Raw genomic sequence first — 20728 nt, 5'->3', positions numbered from 1 at the left:
TTTATAGCCAGCAGCCACATGCACTTAATCAACACTCCACCCCCACCATCTGCCATAACTTCAATCTGGCTCCTGCTGTCTTGACAGTCGACTACTTCTCTGTAATTCCCTCACCTGCTGTTGACGTCTTTCTCACCTGCATCCTCTAGGACAGGGATTCTCAGCGTGTGGGTCCCCAGATGTTCTTGGACTTCAACTTCCATAATCCCCACCCCCAGTGGCCTTTGGTTGGGAATTATGGGAGTTGAAGTCCAATTACATCTGGGGACCCACACGTTGAGAATCCCTGCTCTAGGAGATAGCAGCCATTCAATCTCTGGCTCAGATCTTGATCCTTCTCTCCAAAGATCACCTGGCCCCTCCTGTGACAAACACTAACCCTGGACTGTCTCAACTACCTCCCTATTCAAATCACAGATCTGAACCTCCTCAGGCACCTCTTCACTTCCTGGTAAGTCACCTGCCCCCCACTCCTCTCTAATGTCCTCAGGTGGGGGCATGACACAGGCACAATAAGCTGAGCCTCAGCGTGAGGACAGCTAATTGGCCAGGCGGGGCAATGATTTCAGCTTGGGTGGCCCCAATGGAGAGGAGAGCACCAAAATGGTCTGCTGGAGTTTTCATTGTGATGGTGTCCCAAGTAAGAGGCACGAGGGAATACAAAGATGTCTTGCAACTGGAGTCCTGAGGTGGAAGGACAAGGGAATACACAATGGAGTCCCCAGAGGAAGGTCTGAGAGGGCACACGATGGAGTCTCCAGATGGAAAGCGGAACACAGTGGGTCATGGATTTAGGGATACTTGTATCCCAAAATGTGCCTTGGGAAAACATTTCTACTGTCATACTTTGTTGAGTAGAAGAGCTCTGACGGGCTGTTCAGAATGTATTGTTTCTGATCGTCCTTCCTGGGTAGGACAGGGTGTGAATTGCCTATTGTGTGCAAGGCTGATTGTAATGAAAACTAGAGTATGCAGGTGCATCAAATAATACCCTGTGTTGGGACTGAATCTCCCAATAACTATCAAAAGTATGGATGTGCACCTTTTCAAAGTTACATCACTGACTCATCCTTAATGTGAGGGAGTCTGCTGCTGCACTGGCTTTATCTGGGGAGGAGAGCTGGTCTTGTGGTAGCAAGCATGACTTGTCCCCTTAGCTAAGCAGGGTCCACCCTGGTTGCATTTGAATGGGAGACTCCATGTGAGCACTATGAGATCTTCCCCTTAGGGGATGGAGCTGCTCTGGGAAGAGCAGAAGGTTCCAAATTCCCTCCCTGGCTTCTCCAAGATAGGGCTGAGAGAGATTCCTGCCTGCAACTTTGGAGAAGCCGCTGCCAGTCTGTGAAGACAATACTGAGCTAGATAGACCAATGGTCTGACTCAGTATATGGCAGCTTCCTATGCTCCTCTCCGCTTTCCCTTCCTGGCCTAATTACTTCATTTGCAACAGGTGTTATCTCTCTTGCAAGAGGATGAGGGGAATTTTAGAGTTCATCCTAAATCCAAAATTACCTTGGATGCCAGATAACTCACAATAGCTAGTTCTGGAGTCTGCTTAGCTGGGCCTCCACATAAAGAGAGGGGGTATGAAGCTAATCTCCATTGCAATTTGTGTTGCTTGCAGCCAAATCTCAGGGCGACCAGTCCAGTGCCAACTAAGCAAATTGTCCCCATGCATAACACAAACTGGGAGCTCACATTGCAGTGCAGCTCCTGAGCATAGCAAAATGCAATCTCCAAGCCTGGAGATGTTGCTGTAAACAGGGAGGCTTCTGGGAGTTGGGCAGAATAAGCTCAGCTAGTAACAAAACTAACGCTAGAAGGAAAGCTAGCAGGAAAAATATAAATAGGAAGGAGGAAGAAGGGATGGATGGATAACCTGAAAGAATGGGTAGAAATGGACACAGAAGATATAATTTACGATTCTAGGGACCACGATCTGTGACTTTTGCTGGCCACCAACTTCCCAATTGTAGAAGGCACATGAAGAGAGAGAGAGATCGGGGTAGGCAACCTGAGAGTGGTTGAACCCAGCTGTGATTGAACAACTCACATCATCCCCAATAAATTGTGGCTCGGGATGATGTGAGTTATAGTTCAACAACATCTGGAGTGCCTCAGGTTGCTTATCCCTATGTTAGATCAAGAGTGAGCAAGCTTCAGGACTGTGATTTGTTTTAAGTAGCACATCAGAGTTCAGAGTCCTTCCACCTAAACAACGAGTCCTGAATGTCCCCCAAAGCATTCTTTATTTCTTTCTCTTTATGATGGTCTATTATTATACAATTACTCTGTCTATCTATTAAAAATCACCCAGAGATCTACCAGTAGATCCCAATCTACAGCACTCTCAGTCCCAAAGCCTGTGTAGAGCCAGACTAGAAGTTATTACAAACATTTGTAATCATCACCCAGGAATTCCCAGAGCTGAAAAGCAACCACATATCTATCACTTGGTTTCCAAGTGGAGACAAACACTGTTCAATAACTTCCAAGGTCATTGAGACTTGGGAAGATTCTTCTGATTCCAGTGATTTGATAACTTCAGTTTCTAAAAGAGAAACTATAAGGTCATTCACATGACCAGTAACAATGGTATAGGGGAGGGCTGGCAGGGAGGCAGGCTCTCCCACACAATCAAATTTATTTCAAAGGCTCTGCTGCCAGAAGTGCTCTTACCCCTAGAGCTTGGGGCCCCAGTCCATGGCATCCAAGGTCCAGGGAGCTTCCTACTGCCACCCCACCCCACCCCACCCCACCCCCACCCCACTGCTGCTCCACGGTGCTGAAAACTTCAATAATTCTAGCTGACACATCTATGGCTGGGGTGTGGGGTGCGTGGGGAGTGAACTGAGCAGGCTTCCCCGATGCCCATGGTGGCAGTGGCAGTGGCAGGCAGAGTGTTCAGCCTAGCGGCCTTTGGGAACTGCGAGGCACTCCAGCACAATTAGAACAGCCCGGGCTTGTGACACTCTATTCCAACTATTTTGCCCGCCGCTGAAGCCCTTCAGGTCCGGGCACCAAAATTACCTAGGTGCACCACTGTATGCTGAGACCTGCACTTCAGCGAGCTGCAGAGCATGGAGCCGGAGGAGGAAGTCCTCTGGCATCCTTCAATGCACCACGCCAGGAGCATGGTGCACTGAGGAATTATCCATCAGCCAGGCTTTCTTGCCACCCAGCTTTGTGTGCGCACAGGCTGCACACACACAGCCCACATACACACACAACTGGGAGCCCTTCTACCAGGGTAATAGCTCATAGAACATTCTTGGCTCATGATTCCAATGCTTCACATGGGCAGCCCAAGTAGGACTGCTCATGTGAATAGTCTTTATATGAGGGTACACATCTGCATGCAATCACACATGTGTGTGACAGATGTATCAATATATATGTAAGAGGGAAAAGGTATGTGAATAGTATGCTTGTGTCTGTAAAAGAGAACATGTGTGTTCACAAGAAAAAAAGAGACCACAGCCTAAACAAATGGCAAAAGTAATAATTGTTTTCACAGATATGACAGTGCAAGAAATCTGTATTTTAGCAACATATTTAATCAAGATCAATAGATTAAAATGCACGAAGATCAAATTTAATAACCCTGAACTGTCAGTCAGCTTGTAAATTGTGCTCAAGATGGAGCTAATAAAATACACTAAAAAAAAATGGTTTTAACCACACCAGAAAAATTCTAGGCAGAATTAAACACTGAAAAGTGAGCTCCAAAACAAATGCTCTCTTTTGATGGTTGTCTTGCAATTTAACCTTCTTAAAGAGTCTTCCAGAAACCTTTAACTATAATACATTGCCTTGCCACTTATCACAGCCCATTTAGAATGGAATAGTGTAAACAATTCTGTTTTACTCCCCAGCTATGTCAGTCAGAGAACAATTTTTGAGTGTTATTAATAGAAACCATGTCTGTTACTAAGGTAGGTAAATGGAAGATGGGGTGATATAAAATAAAGATTTCAAATGTAAGCAAGGTTTTCCTTCCAACTGTAAATGCTATAGTTATGATCATGTAATGCATGTTAACATACAACAATGTAATTAAAACAATGTAATGAAAAACATTTGAACAAACAATATATATCCCACTTTTCATGTTCTGATGAAAACTGAATTGAAAAGGAACAGCTCAATCAACTTTTCTCTTTAAATGTTGTTTTCTTTGCCTTCTGACCCTGAGTATTCGGCTCTAGGTTCAGTAGGAGGTGATTTCAGAGAAAGGGTGATGAGAGATCCTGTTCAAACCAGCTTCTTTCGTTCAAAAGAAAAAAATAGTATACCAAAACATGTGCTCAGACCATTGTGGATGCACATGTACCTTCCATAAAACAGAGAAACATACTTTGCATTTTAAAATGTTTCTTTTAAAAAATATTGCATACCTGCATCAGTGCCCAGAATTATTAAACTGAATGAGCCCAGTGCAGGGTAACTTCACTGATGACAGTGGCTGAGATTAGGGGTGTGCATGGAACCGCCAACTGCGGTCCGGCACTGGGGTGGGGGGGTACCTTTAAGAGCAGTGGGAGGGTTTACTTACCCCTCCCGCCGCTTTCCCGCTCTTTCGCCGTAATTCCAAGAGTAATTGGGACGGCAGGATACCTCCCTGTCGCCCCTTCCCCGACATTGCTGGGAAAACTCCCAGCAGTCCTTTGCGTGGCGCGCGCGCACGTCACAGAGACGTGCACACCTCTGTGACATGCGTGCGCGCCGTGCAAAGGACTGCTGGGAGTTTTCCCAGCAACGTTGGGGAAGGGGCAGCAGGGAGGTATCCTGCCGCCCCAATTACTCTTGGAATTACGGCGAAAGAGCGGGAAAGCGGCAGGAGGGGTAAGTAAACCCTCCCGCCGCTCTTAAAGATCCCCCCCACCCTAACCGGACCGCTCAGGTCCGGAGGCTATTTCAATGGCCTCCAGACCGGTCCGGGCCCATCCCTAGCTGAGATCCAGATTAAGACTGCCTGCAGTCTCCTAACATTAGCACGCACCCAGCACCAGCCTCTGTGCTTCCAAAGCATGGGCATAATTGTGCAAATACTTCCAGAGGCTCTCTCCACTTGCCCCAGAAGTGCTGGGCAAGTCCCTTTTTTGTAAGTGCCATAGCATTTAATGCCGGTCTTGGGATATTAGGAGAGGTTATAACAATTCATGTACAATAGTCATCAGTATTACTATGAACTCAAAGGAACAGAGAGTACATGACATGGTGGTGCAAGCCTTAGTCTATACAAATGGAATGAATGAGAAGGAATAAAATATTCTTCTAAGTATGTGGAATTAGCTAGAGAAAAGCAAACTAATCCCAGGCTGATTTTGAATAGAGCTACTTGAAAATAATTATTTTGAAGAATGTCCAAATGATGTCTGAATGGGATTCTTGTCTCCTTACCGACAATACAAATCAAGACCCCATCACTAGGGGTGTGCACTGACCGTTTGATTCCAAACAAGTTTTCCTTGGACTGGGCTAGTTTGACGGTTTGATCGCAAACCGGACCGGAGACAGTCCAGTCTGTTATAGAACCAAGCCAAGCCCAGTCCGTGGCAGACTGGTTTGGCACTGAGGGGCTATGCTTGTAATCCAGTGAGGATTCCTCTTTACAAGCAAAGGGGTGGGGTCCTGGAAAAGTCTCCTAAAGGGCGGCTGGGGGCACATGCACGATGAGGGGGCATCTTTAAAAGTAGAGTAAGGTTATTACCATCCTGGCAGACATCACCCCTCAAAGCCCCCCTGGCAGAGCCTAAGCAAGCAGCGCTCCCCTCCAGCAAATTGCCTGCATTGAGACAGTGCGGTTCCAGCCTCTATGGAAGCCAGAACTGGTTCACGGACCAGCGGTTCGTTCAAATTCACTATGAATTTGAACCAAATCGCAACTTTCAGTTCGTGTACACCCCTACCCATCACACTCTGAATGTTATCACCAACCCCACCACAAGCCCTCCCTCTTCTAAACTTATACAAAGTAGGGGGCAGTCACAGAGAACGTTCATGGCAATCATAGGTCTCAGTCTTAAAGCCTGGATGAGCCTTTCCTGTTGCCCCCTATGATGGGGGGCTCTGAGCCTGATTCAAAACTGAGTTGGGGGCACACCCATGAAATTCAGTGTCCAGGCCCTCCCCCAAACCAAACTACATCACCAGCAGTTGTTGACGACAATCGGCCACATCAAGAAAAGTGGCTGACATACTGCACAAGTGTATATTAGCTTAGTAATGTTACATTTGTGCAACTTACACAAATTGTGCTTCACAAGCGTAAGCCCATTATTTCCAATGGGGTAGCTCTTCTGTAACACAATTTGCACCAATTTTGCATGTGCACAACGTATGCAAATGCCACATCACTAGGCTGATGTACTCTTGTGCAGTATGTCAACCAGGGTTCTTAAGTGACTCTGTACGTTCTTGTACACTATTTTTTCTTTGCTACACAGTGAGGGCTTCAAGTCCACAATAAGAGCCCCAGGAGGGCTGTGGCAGCAACTCAATTCTGACAGTACCTTGCTGACTCACCACACCAAAGGAGGACAAGGCCCACAGAAGGAAGGAAGTTAGAAGGGTGTGGGTAGGCAGAGAAAGGCCAGAAAATTGCAAATTTGGGAGGAGGTTGGTTCAGACACTGGTGCAGAGGGAGGACATCTTGATAATACAAGCCTGTCTGGTGAAAGCAGCAGGAGAGCTTTCTGTTAGATTGGTATAGGGGTAGATTGTTGATATGGAAGAGACTACAATGTCATGAGCATGGAGCTGCTTGCCACAGAACAGGTGCAAGTATATCTTTCAGTATTATAATTAAATGTAAATGAAACTCTTATTACGGTGTTTGTGTGCTTTATGGAGACTTGGAATTGCTTATTCAGTCCTGCATGCTACGAAGCTGCCACCTTGGGATAAAGACCTGACACACACTCAAAATGTTCACTTAGGCCACTTGGTAGTAATAGAGTTCATGATCAAAACCCTATGAATCTGGGTGGAGATTTTAGACAGGCTCAGCTAGTAATTAGGAACTTGGCTGTTGTTTGTGCCTTTAAAAGTCAGTCAGTCAGTCAGTCAGTCTCTCTCTCACTGTTCCTCTTAATGCAGCAACTTGTGTCTTAATTGTTTTGCATTAACAAGAAGGAAAGCAACCAGGAGGCCAAGAATTGTCTGGCTGAGCAAGACAGTACTTGGCCCAGGCTTGGACTCACGGTAAGGCAGGCCTTGGGCTTGCCAACTCCTTCTGCACCCTCCATTTCCTTGACCATGGATACAACATATGAGTGAATTGGGAAACTCCCATGTTTGCTCGAACATGGATTCTCTCTAAGCTAAATATAAATAAAAAACAAATAAAATATTCTAATAACACAGGATGTGCAGTTGCATGTAGCTTTGCTCTAACTTTCATTTTAAAACACATTTTAAAAAAACAAAAAAACCCAGTAATCCTGGGGAGGAGGTGCTTTGACCTCTTCTTTGGGGCCATTTTCCCGCTCAGAGATCCTGCTTATATCTTGATTTGTTATATTATTTTATAACATTTTATATCCTGCTCTTCCTCCAAGGACCCCAGAGCAGTGTACTACATATTTAGGTTTCTCCTCACAACAACCCTGTGAAGTAGGCTAGGCTGAGAGAGAAGTGACTGGCCCAGAATCACCCAGCTAGTTTCATGGCTGAATGGGGATTTCAACTTGGGTCTCCCCAGTCCTAGTCCAGCACTCTAGCCACTACACCACGCTGGCTCTTGACAAACAGCCGGAGGCAATTATTAATGGAAGAATGGCCAAGGTAAGGAAGAAAGGTAAAACACCTCCTTCCCATCCACCAGTCTCTATTTCAAAACCAAAACCTTCCACAGCTGTTTTTCATTAAAGGAGAGTTCGGACAAAGTTAAATGCCCTTGTACATCCTGTGTAGTGGCCCTCAGATATAGCAAACATAGTTTTGAGAGCAATGCCAACATGAGTGGGCAAGAATTATTTTTTTCAATTTCAGAAGAACTGTCCAATCAAGCATAACACATATGGTGCTCCCATATCATACACATGCAACTACAGTCATCCTTGCCAACTGCAGATTTGTGTAACGTGGTTTTGAATATACGTAACTGGATTTTTGTAGGTGGTATCGCCTACCATGACTTAAACATACCCGGGTTTCATGCATGAAGGAGAGATAGGAGCAGAGCGGAGAGGGGGAGAGAGGAGCAGAGGTGAGAAGAGTGGGAGATAGTTCATTGCCAGCCCACGGAACTCAATTTCCTGGTCCCTGAGCAGGGTCCTGTCTGCTGTGTTTTCCCCTCCCTCCCCCACTGAGTTTCTCCTCTCCCCCGCACCATGTTTCTCCCTCCCCTCGAATTTCTCCCCCCACAAGCATGTGGCAACGCAGCAACATTCCTCCCCACTTGCTGTGGCTGATTGGCTGGCTGCAGGCTCTGAGCAGCAGGGCAGTTTCCCAGTGCACCCTCGCCTGGTGTGCCCTGCTGAGCTCTCTGGGCTCTCCCCGCACCAGCTGCCTAGCTCCCCTTTCCCCCTCTCCCTGTCTGGAGAGCCCCACCTCCTCTCCTTCCGATTGGTCGTGAGAAGTAGGCTCAGACTGCCCTTAGGGCAACAGGGCATATTCCCGGTGCACCTCACCCCACCTGGTGTGCCTCACCCCACCCCTGCACCCCAACTCCCACCCTTAATTACCCATTCTGCTCAAAACCCGGCCCCCTCCCCCACATACATTCCAGCACCCTCTCAGTGTCTCCAGTCCGGCTCTGACTGGCTGCCTAGCTAGCTCCTGCTGCCACTGTTTCTCTCCTCTCCACTCCACACGATGGAGCTCAGGCAGAGGCATTTCTCCTTCTCTTGCTGCTGCTTCACTTCTCCCCCTGCAACCTCGTGGCTCTTCAATGCACGGGGTTGGTGAGAGTGAGGTGGAGTGGGTGGAGGGCTGGGGAAAGAGGGGGAAAGGAAGAGAGTAAGGACTGTTGTTCCCCTAACTCCCTGATTCCTACTGACTTCTTAGTCTCCCCAACCACGATTTTCCCAACTGTGGGTTTTGCGAGAACAGACCCCTTGCAGTTGGCAAGGGATGACTGTACTATTATTTACATACCACTTTCCAACAAAAAGTTTGTAAAGTGAAAAAAGTATAATAATAAGATGATTCTGTGTCTCCAAAGGGCTCACAATCTAAAAAGAAACACAAGGTAAAAACCAGCAACAGCCACTGGAGGGATGCTGTGGTGGAGCTGAACTCTCCCCCTGCTTAACATAAAGAGAATCACCAATTTGAAAAGTGCCTTTCTGTCCATTGTTCTCATCTGGAAAAGGATATTCCAGAAGTATGGTCTGGACAATTAACTTTCAGCAGTTGTCCCTTTCACAAACAGAAACAATTGTGTCCATCAGATAATTCAAATAAAGATAGATAGATAGATAGATAGATACACACTACAATTAAAATTGTTGCATCTACCTTTATACTCACAAATTTAGATAAAGATGTCTGAACAACAACATGTTATCTGTGGCCATTGTGAAAGCACTCTAGTTGTGACCACTATTAAGTTACGTCAAATTTTTGCACTTAACTCTATACCACAAACATATTTGTAAAGCAAATGTTTCTAAATTGCCATTATTTTTGCTTACTTAACATCTTTCAGTTCCACTCTCACATGTAAATGCTCTTATGCAGAACTGCTAGTGATGCTCAACTGCTTCAGCATAGAGGGTGTTGTTGCATTTTTGTGTAACAGCACAAAGGGCTAAAGATTGGGGGGGGGGGAATCCAATGACATACATACAAAGGTTTTGATGTGTGCAGCAGAGCTTTGCCCAAAGTCCAGCTAAGCCAAACAGGATGAACAAAACTATAGGTAATCTGTCACTGACAGGCTACTTATCTTTCAACATTGCACTTCATGTTTATAAAGGACAAAGATAAAAGAAGTTTGTAGAAAGAATAGTTTAATCCCTTGAGTACATTTTTCAATCCACTTTTAAGCTCCCCAAAATTATATGTCTTGTGGGGGAAATTACTTCTGTTTTCTTAACTGAAATTTTACAAATAACTCAAAATAAAAATGTCATAATATTCTAAAACAACAGAGATGTCTACTGGTCTCACTGGAGAATGGAAGCCTAATACAGATTTTCCACAGAGCCTTGAGCTATACATTTGTCAGAATAACCCTTGTGGACAAATCAAATAATGACTTATTGTCTCTTCCATAGATCTCAAGAGACAGAGGTACTTTCCAGGATGAGAATTTCAACCATCTAGACCACAATGAAAGAAAGTCTGAGGAACATATAAATAAACTTCTTTCATTCTTTCCCTTCAGCTCCAGAAGAACTTATCTATGTTGGACTTGGTTGAGTGGATTAATTTCTCTATATTTTGCAAATGAAATCAAGCATGTACAGTGGTCATAAGAAAATAATATCATAAAAATGGTCATAAGGAAAAAATACAATCCATTACCATAAAAACGGATCATATGTATACGATCAGTTTTTATGGTCATTGATTGTATTGTATAGTGGATATGAAAACTGATTGCAAGACAAAACTCTATGTTGCTTGTAATTAGGCTCTCAGAGCTTAAATGGAATTAATAGAAACTGCATAAATAAGCCTCTAGACTTGATTCAGAAAAATGCCAAGCAGAATATAGCAGTGCTGATGGCTTAAAAAGGCAGAAATTCTACACTGTGTTTGCTAGACTCTTTTGTGACCTGATGATATCCTCTAAAATTGGTTAAGTAATCCAAGAATCTTTTACCAAGGATGAGAGAGGGACAAAAGACGCCTTAGGAAGCTATGCCTCTCTCAAACCATCTTCAACTCTCTAAAAAAAACCTGTTCCCAACCTAAAGTTGTTGATCTGTCCCCTTACAACCTCAAGAGGAACATATAGTACAAGATTTTGAAAATCATGGAGAGGAGAGCTGGTCTTGTGGTAGCAAGCATGACGTGTCTCCGAAGCTAAGCAGGGTCTGCCCTGGTTGCATCTGGATGGGAGACTAGAAGTGTGAGCACTGTAAGATATTACCCTCAGGGGATGGAGCCGCTCTGGGAAGGTTTCAAGTTCCCTCCCTGGCTTCCCCAAGATAGGGCTGAGAGAGATTCCTGCCTGCAACCTTGGAGAAGCTGCTGCCAGTCTGTGAAGACAATACTGAGCTAGATGGACCAATAGTCTGACTCAGTATATGGCAGCTGCCTATGTTCCTATTCATGCTACAAGCCCTTTTAATTTTAATAGTTTGAGGGCACTTTAAAATGTACATTTAACATGTACAGATGCCTCCTCTGTAAAAAAAATACTCTACATACTGAATATTCATATAATGCATTTTAAGTTCCACTTTGGGATTTTTACTATCTGTATATAGAAACCCACGTACATTTAAAAAACAAACAAAAACCTTGAATTCTTTAAATAGCTAATGCAGCTTCACTTGTATTCAGATTTTTTGACATCTATGCAAATGCATCCCATGAACCCCTGCTAACTGAGCAAAGAGGCACCTTTTAAAGATCACAAAAAAAGGGGGGGGATATAATAGATATATTCAATACATTAAAAGTATGGCATTCAAGTCAATATGAATAAACAAAAATGTACAAATAAGCAGTAAGCCTATTCACTACATGTAGTCATCCTGATCCCTATGCTGCCCTCATGCCCAACCTGACTTTCTACCCCAGCTGTGAACCAGGGTTAGGGGTGCGAGGGTTAGTACACATCCCCAGCATACACTGAGCGGGGTGGCAAGAGCATCCGGCTGAAAGAGGATCCCTCAATGCACTACACTCCTGGCAGTGCATTGAGGGATGCTGTAGGACTTCCTCCTCCGGCTCCCTGCTCTGTCACTTGCATTGGCCCCACTCACGTACCACATGAGTAGCAAAGCCTTCGGGATGGGAAGAACTTTGACTGTGTGCGGGGAGGCATGCAGGAGCCTGCCTCATCGCCAGCCTTCCCTGTCCACCCAGGCAAGAGGCTGTGTGCAGTGTTGTGCTCAGTGCCCCACAGGGACAACACCACATCATAAGGGTTATGGTTTACAATATGTGGCCAATATTAGAGAAGAGTCAGAAAATCCAATGCAACAATATCTCTTTATTTTTATGCAGAGCAGAGTTAACACATGGCCAGGTGGGCTGAATTCTTGGTGAGCAGGAGTCTACAGGGAAGCTCCCCGTATTTCAGACATAGTCTTGTCTTGAGATAATCCTCTATTGGTGGGCAACCTCGTGTTCTACAGCTTTCCCCAACACTCTTCCCTAGTGCTTATGTCACCCACACTAGGACAGGGCCATCGCCCCCACCCTCCCACTTCTTTCTCGTTGTTTCTACTCCCGCCTTGCATTCCCCATAGTCGCTACAGTGCTCCTTTGTTAGTCTGGGCCTGCCATGCTGGACCTGCCCTTGGTCCACAAGCTGAAGTGCCCTGGCTGGAAGCAGTGCAAGGGTCACAGGCAGGCTGTACAAGAAAATTGCAGGAAACTCCTCCAGCAACAAAACAGTTTCCATTTTGCTCTATGGTGAGCTGGTCCACCAACTCCTTTGAAGTTTGTTACACACCTCACTCCACAGCTATGTCCACTTTCTGCTTTTAGAGACTGAAGACTACCCTGCATGTTAGATACAGTGAGGTGTAACTTTCGCTGTTACATTAATCACTACATTAATGTTTGAAAAAATCAAAACACAATTGACTATAATAGTGCTCCAGCTCTGGTCTTGACAAAGAATGCTCAAAATGGATTGATGTACCACCCCACTGGAGAACAATGCATGGGGGGAAGTCTGCATTTTATAACTGCAGAGCTTTCCTGCAATTATTTTTAAAATGCTTGCTTATCTGTACAGACCATTTGTTTGCACCATTTGTTTACTAATATTGATTTGAATGCTAATATCTATTTCTAATTAACTGAATACATTCAATATGTTAGTTTTTGGTGTGCAAGCTAAGTACATACATGTATTCAATATACTGTATGTACTTAGCTGCACACCATAAACTAACATATTGTATGTATTCAATTTATTAAAAATATATATTAGCAGTCAAATCAATATGATTATCATATTGATTTTGAGTTATCCAAAGCCCTGCTATGTACAATGCATGACCCTCAGAGACATATTTAGAAGTGTTAAAGAGTGCTTCCGGGGAGAAGTAGTGAATGACAAAAATATACATGTACAGTAGTGGGATTCTGGATTACTAAACGTATTCGGAGCCACTTTGCATGCAGCCTCTACAGGGTGAGTAGGAATGTCATCCCTGTTTCCAGGACATCAGCTACATTTAAATATTGCCTTTCTCCACATAGCTAAGCACACTTGAGAATTAATGGAACTCACATGCAAATAGTTTTGCACAAATTTGATCCACAAAGGTGTGGGCTGCATCCATATCCATTAAAATGAGCAGAAATTTGGTACTGAAGGTAGAGGTCATCAACAGATTGAAGCACATCATTTATATATCTCCCTCATTAGACAAATGGAGTTGTTCAAAGAGACAAATATTGTAACAGACTATTGGACAAATACACACAAATAAAATTGGGGGCACTTTCAGAACCATGCCAAGTAACATCAGTCTGTGTTCAAAGGGAAAAGATCCCAATCAGCAAGAGTAAAGAATTACAAATTTTGCTCTAGCATTTTAGAAGTGCCTACAGCCAAATGGCCAGATATTAATCCTCTTTTCCTTCAAAGAGAAGAGGTTTTAAGACAGGTGCTATTAAAACAAAATCACTATAAAAGGATGCTAATAATTACCTCCTAACTTCTCAGGCTAACTGTCCTAACTACAAGTCAAAAGCTGAATGGTGTCAAAAATGCATCAGATCTGAAGGGAACACATAGCTGAGAGGTGAGGAAAATATGGAACAGATCCAAATTATTTCAAGAATCAAGGAGAGGAGTTCAGACAACAGCACACAAATATTTCCTTAATTAGTACTTTAAAGATGGGCTTGAAAAGAAGTCAGATACCAGATTCATGTTGACTAATTATGACTTCCTGGTTCAAGGAGTGGCTGCAGGCATTTCCAGGAGCATGCAGGTCATATGATTCAAATTTGAGAAGGGCAGTTTACTCATTGATCTTCTTTGGTGGGTAAATGGTTTCCAAATTTGTTACAGACTGAGAAACCAGCTTTTACAAAAGGCAGATGTAAAAATTTGGGGAAGAGGGGGTGCTCTGGTCACAGAACAGGAGAGTGATTAGACTAGTGCTCTCAAACAGACAAAAACAGGCACCAGGAAATGGATCTTCCTGAACTATCGCTGTGAGAGAATGCTATGCCTGCACAGTAGGATTAGACTTGTCTATTAATACTTCTAGTGTGTTACTTTATATCTAGCAAAAACAACAGGAAATTATTTAATTGTAACTGATAGTCATTAGGATATTTTACAGGACATGCAACACATCATAAAACTTCAAATTAGAATCTGTGCGTGCCTAATCTTTTAACCCATGTTATCAGGAAAGTGCACACAAGGCAAGAAATGCCCTCACTTTATGTTTGCACCCATCTTAACATCAGTGACAGTGGTTTCACAGAAATATAGAGGCACACAAAGGTTTTACCTTTTAGAAATACCTTTTGCCTCAGTTATCCATGGAACTCCTGACCCCCATCTGCATTTTGCTTGCACCTTGAATAAGAGTGCTAAAAAAAGATCATAATCTACAACTGATGATACAATAAAAACAAAAAGGCATTTTAAAGTTCTGCTTTTGGAATAGAAAAGCATGTGTGAAGTCTATTTACCATCAAAAGTAAAAGCATGTTTTATTCTATGCTTTAGTATCAAAGCTGATGGCATTTCATTTTTGGTGGTTGTTCTCATGTATATTGTTGAAATAAAGAATATAGCATCCCTACCAATATTTTGGGCCAAATCCTGGATTGACTTGCAGCCACAAAAAGGTTAAGTTTCCAAAGAGTTAGCACACTGAACCAAGAACACCATCTGGTGAAAACCGTGACAGACATGGAAACTAGTTACTGTGGAGGGCATTCTCAAATGTACATTTATGAGTGGCCAAGTGGCTCATGCGAGTGATATGTTCCACCCAGGAATGAACAATCACAAGGAAATTGAATATTACTGAGATCATCAAATGGCATAATGCTGTTTCTGTGTTAAATGAAATCCTAGGGAGAATATAGGCGTCTGTTTACTTGGCACACATGAATAAAGATGCTGAACAAGTGATCAGAAATAGAAGGTTATGTTTTAAATATCACTGCAATAGCCCAAAGGAAACAGTGTTGACAGAAACAGTGCCTGTAGATGAATGAACTATTTCCATTGCTACATGATGAGCTATTTGCTAATGAGTAATAATTAGTCTATTATTTTGTGGATAGTTGTCCTGTCAAGCATGCTTTCAAATGCTACAGTTACAAAAAACCCCACCACATATATTCATAATTCAGATCCAATATACATGAAATCTGGATTTTCTAGGTATGCCAACTAACAATAGCCTACAGTACATTTCCAATGGATTTATAACTTTTGTGTCAACCTACATATCAGTTTATGAATGAGCCCATTTATAAATGGAAAAAGAGAAGGACTGCAGGGGTTGGGGGGAAAGAGAGACAAAGAAAAGCTCGTATTTAAGTTTTATAGTTAAAATGACAAGGTAAAGAAAACTCAGTCCCAGTCTTAAGCCATGATCACTCCTAATGCTTGGACTTTATCATACAGTACTTGCTTTACTCAAATCAGACTGAGGCTAAATATGCCATGCCCTCACTGGCTTCAAACCGGCTCAAACTTACAGTATTTACTGAGCTGCTGCACTTGAATTTGGAATCAAGTGATCAACCTGTGCATCATATTAAAAAATCCTTCACTGTAAAAGGTGGTGTGAATTCTATGTGCCTTTGATTAAATCTGCAGGAGAAAGGAGTGTTCAAGAACTAGGAAAAACTGTAACAAGGGGCAGAGAAGCAAAGCAAGATGCACAGACGGTATTGCTAAGCCAGAATGTTCTGTTGCTCCTTGACATCACATTGGTAAGTAAGGGAGATGCTGTCTGTCAGATATGTCAAATAGGGGTGTGCACGGAACTGGCTGGTCCAGTTTGGTTCGAGTCTAGACCTGAACCGGACTGGGCCAGTTCAGCCTGGCACCCCCTTGAACACCCCCCAGTTTGGTCCGGGGGGGGTTCGTAAATATTTTTTATTTAAAAAAATTGTTACCCCCTTCGGAGGAGTTATTGGAGGTGGGGGTCCGAAGAGGTGTCCCCCCGCCAGCCTCCCTTACAGCCCGAACCAGCTCATTCAGCTGGCTCTTTGGCCCATTCAGGCCTTCCCCCCGGTGCAGGGGCCATTTGGGAGGCTGCCGTGCCTGCAATTGGCCTCTGAATGACCCAGGCCATGAAGAAGCCAACTGCACAGGCACAGCAGCCTCCAAAATGGCCACCACACCAGAGGGGGCCAAACAGGCCGGTTTGGGCTGCAAGAGAGGCCAGTGGGGGGAGGGGAACCTCCACAGATCCCCATCACCTCCAACAACTGCCCCAAAGGGGGTAAGTAACAAAAAAATATTTGTTTAAGTCTGCAACCCCACCCCCCGAACAGGGGATGGTTCGGTTCAACCCCGAACTGCCGAACCGAACACATTCGACACTGAACTTGTTTTCACATCCCCAATGTCAAACCAAAACAATTCTTAGGTTTGTAGGTCAAAACAGATGCCCTGAATTGTACCCAGAAGACAAGGGAAGAAATTAGATGCTGTGCAAACTCTATATAACATATTGCCAATTACTCCTGTTAAATTGCAGAATTTGGCATCTCTTGAAGCTTCTAGGCAGTCTTCAGTGGTAGGCACATGTGGAGAGAGATATTTGGTTAAAGCCAAGATTACAGTTCTCAGTTTTGTGCAATTTTCGTACTTTGTATTCCATGCAAAACTAATTTATTCACAGTTGAATTATTAATCTAAGGTGTTAATCTAGGGTATTTTATTAATTTAGGGTATTAATCTACATAGAGTAGGGGTGTGCACAAATGGGTTGGCATCTTTCAGTCTGAATTCAAACTTAATTCAGACTGAACTGCAAGAATGCAGACCGATTCGGTCAAAATGGTTGTCTGAGCTGGTCAGTTCAATGAACCAGCCCGAAACAGTTCGTGATCGAACCATCTGAACTGGCCTGCAAGTGGTCTGATTCAATCGTGAACTGATTCTGCACATCCCTACCACAGAAGTGCAAGGCGGACATTTATGCATATATAGTGCACAATTCTGGAGGCTATTTTCTGTTGAATGTGTACAGATGCCAAGAAATGCCTGAAATGAATGAAATTTTCTTGAGGACTTAAAGGGCAGGAATTTTCTCTTTGCGTTAGAGGATTTAACTGGTGCTTCCTTGTAGCAGAAAAGGATAAAGCAAAAAAGCATTCAGAACCTCAAGGTATTTTCTTATCTAAATTCTCTAAAACAGACAACTGGTTTAAAAGCTCTAAAGATTAAGGAACATTATGCAAAGTATTAGGATTACTTAATTGCAATACTCCATCAATATTATGGACATCTCCCATAGTATCATATCCTTTGATACAGAAAAGGAATTTCACTGGATCAATAAGCAATCAATATTTCTTGTATAAAATAAACCAAGACTATTGAGAACTCTCTTTTGCATCCAACTTACAATTGCTAGCTAGGGGTGTGCACGGAACCGCCAACTGCGGTCCGGCACTGGGGGGGGGTAGCTTTAAGAGCGGCAGGAGGGTTTACTTACCCCTCCTGCCGCTTTCCCGCTCTGGCGCCATGATTGCAAGAGTAATTGGGGCGGCAGGATACCTCCCTGCTGCCCCTTCCCCGCTGTTACTGTAAAAAACTCCCAGTAGTCCTTTGTGCACGCACACATCGTGTGCGCGCTTCACATCTCTGTGACGTGCGCGTGCGCAAAGGACTACTGGGAGTTTTTTACAGTAACAGCAGGGAAGGGGTGGCAGGGAAGTATCCTGCCGCCCCAATTACTCTTGCAATTACGGCACCAGAGCGGGAAAGTGGCGGGAGGGGTAAGTAAACCCTCCCGCCGCTCTTAAAGCTACCCACTCCACCCGAACTGAATCGCCCAGGTCCGGACGATCCGGAGGCCTTTACAATGGCCTCCGGACCGGTCCGGGCCCATCCCTATTGCTAGCCTCCAATTTACTTCTCCATATGGTCTCAGCACCCAGAATTTAAGTGAAAAAGTGAAAAAGCACTACTCAAGGTCCTATCACTGAAATAGGTCAGAACTAATAACATGACCTTCTGGGTAGTTGTCCCCAAAATGTGGAATGCATACCCCGTATACTTCAGTAAATGCTTATCTCTATGATGTTTCATAAGCAAGCTAAGGCTTACCTTTTCCCAACAACTTTTTTCAGGGGGTATTGCAAGCCTATTGGAACTGGTTAGTCCTGGCTCTGAGTAAGAGAACGTTTATGGCACCAATGAACAACAAACCTTTATTTTCTTATAACTTGTTTTATGTTGAGTGGTATAGGTTTTATTGTCATAATTTTACTGGGATGCATTTAAGAAAGTCACAACAAGTGCTTCTGGACTAAGTGGGATAAAACCAAACCAAACAAACTCCATCTTATGCTTCAATGGCAAGTTATCACCTTCCCTTGAATTATTCAAAGGAACAAACAGAGAGGCTCATCCTCCCTTCCCACTTATCTTTAATGTAGGATTCATCTGTGGGATTTTTCAGTTTAGACAACAGGGCAGATGCATAAAACAAAGCATGACCACATGATCTCTTGCATGGCTCAGATTAATCCAATGCCTTGGTTCACCTGAGGAGGTGGTTTCAAGCATCAAAGCTTGCTTCCTTAGCAGTAAGAGAGAAAGCCTTAGGAAGGCTTAAAAGCACAAAGCCATGTCTACAGGAAAGCTGTTTGTCCCACTCCTTGTCATGTGCTGCACAGGCTATTGCCTGAGTGCTTTTATCTGTAAGGCCAACTATGCTCAACCATACTCACAGTATTCTCTAAATGAAGACAATCCTAATTCATCTGAAGTTAAAGGATAAACGAGAATGGTAATGGCTAGATGATACTTTTTAAATTGTCTAGACAAAAACATTCTTTAATCAATGACAGTTGCATAAATGTTACTTATAGTCTATAAAAACTGCAAAGCAAAAATCAGAGTCAAGTAAGCGAAGGAACAGGGCAGTAATTGACAGTTTTCATTTATGACTATTTTCTTGCCACAGATCTCTTTTGGGTCCTTGCTTACATAAAAGGATCTTCATGAGTACTGTACTTTAATCCATTCACATGATCCTATGATACTAGAACTACCACAGCCAGAACAATATGTATGGTTATCTACAGAAAACTATTGGTTTACATGAGGTTTTATGGAGATAAGCAAGAAGAGAGACCCCCTATCCCAAGGAGCTTAAAATCTGCACTTTTGTCAGGTCTTGTGGTAGCAAGCATGAATCTTCCCTTTGCTAAGAAGGATCCACCCTGGTTTGCATTTGAATGGGAGACTACATGTGTGAGCACTGTAAGATATTTCTCTTAGGGGATGGGGCCCCTCTGGAAAGAGCATATGCATGTTTGTGTACAGAAGGTTCCAAGTTCCCTCCTTGGCGTCAGATAGGGCTGATAGAGACTCCTGCCTGTAACCATGGAAAAGCTGCTGCCAGTCTGTATAGACATACAGACAAATGATTTGACTTAATATAAGGTAGCTTCCCATGTTCCTAAAAAAGGAATGGAGAAGGTGGACACAAGAATAAATGGGGAAGGACAAGTGCAAGTTCATTTATACTCTTTAGGTACTGGTTGTTAATTTCAATGGAATGTCAATAGTCAACTATTAGTAAAAAATTAATCCACTGATTTTCTCCTAAGCATTGCGTGCAAATGGAAGGGGTGGGGGAGAGGGCAAATCCCTGGAAATGGAAAACTCTTCCACTTTTCTGGCCAAGTCCTGGAGTCTGTGACTTAGCACAGATTCCAAATTGTACCTGCCACACATGAAATAGAGGCTCCAAGTCTCCCTGTTCCAAATGCTACCTCTATGGCATGGGAGCTGATCATGCAGAAGTGACAATCATACTGCAAGGATGCTTTCTAAAGTATGCATTCCACCAATGCCAGCTATGGAGCTGCAGTTAAGGAGATCAGAACAATACATTTACAAATTGGTGAGGAGGTTGCATTTCTGGGACTATATTGTTCAATCAGGTGCTAAATAAAATGTCTGGGGGCGGAAAGCAATGCATGGAGATGCACTGCATAGGGAATACATACAATACTACATTTCTTTGGGATTTCTTTAAAATTTTCATTTACAGCAGCTGACACCTGAACCAGCACTACACATGTGCTGCAGTGCAAACTCCAGACTATTGCTGTGCTGTCATCTGAGCAGGGGAAGAGGCTGTTTTTAAAGACCCTTTCTGTCTGCAGCCCACTGGGCATCACCAAAATATCTCCTTGAAGATTGCACTTTGTAGGCAGCAACTCTGCACCATTAGTGGGGATGTCAGCCAATGTTTTGAGCCATGTGAGTAATGAGGGTAGGGCCCTTTGGCCTCAGCCAGAGGAATGAAGATTATTCCCACCCTATTCCTTCGTCCTATGACACTCTACATAGTTCCTTCCTCCTTGATTTCCCCAACTGCTGTCTTTTATTTGTGCTTCTCCAGCCATTCCAATT

At 43.6% G+C, this 20728-nt stretch overlaps 1 protein-coding gene across 25 annotated transcripts in view; it reads right to left on the bottom strand.

Moving 5' to 3' along the window:
• The window catches only part of ERC2 (ELKS/RAB6-interacting/CAST family member 2), a 1070068-nt gene that overhangs the window by 271504 nt on the left and 777836 nt on the right, over nucleotides 1-20728 (bottom strand). The window lies entirely within an intron of this gene.

This window comes from Hemicordylus capensis, chromosome 2 (genome assembly GCF_027244095.1).
Source record: "Hemicordylus capensis ecotype Gifberg chromosome 2, rHemCap1.1.pri, whole genome shotgun sequence".
NCBI lineage: Eukaryota > Metazoa > Chordata > Lepidosauria > Squamata > Cordylidae > Hemicordylus > Hemicordylus capensis.
Note: the sequence above shows the minus strand (reverse complement) of the source record. Positions and strands in the feature narration are given on the sequence as shown.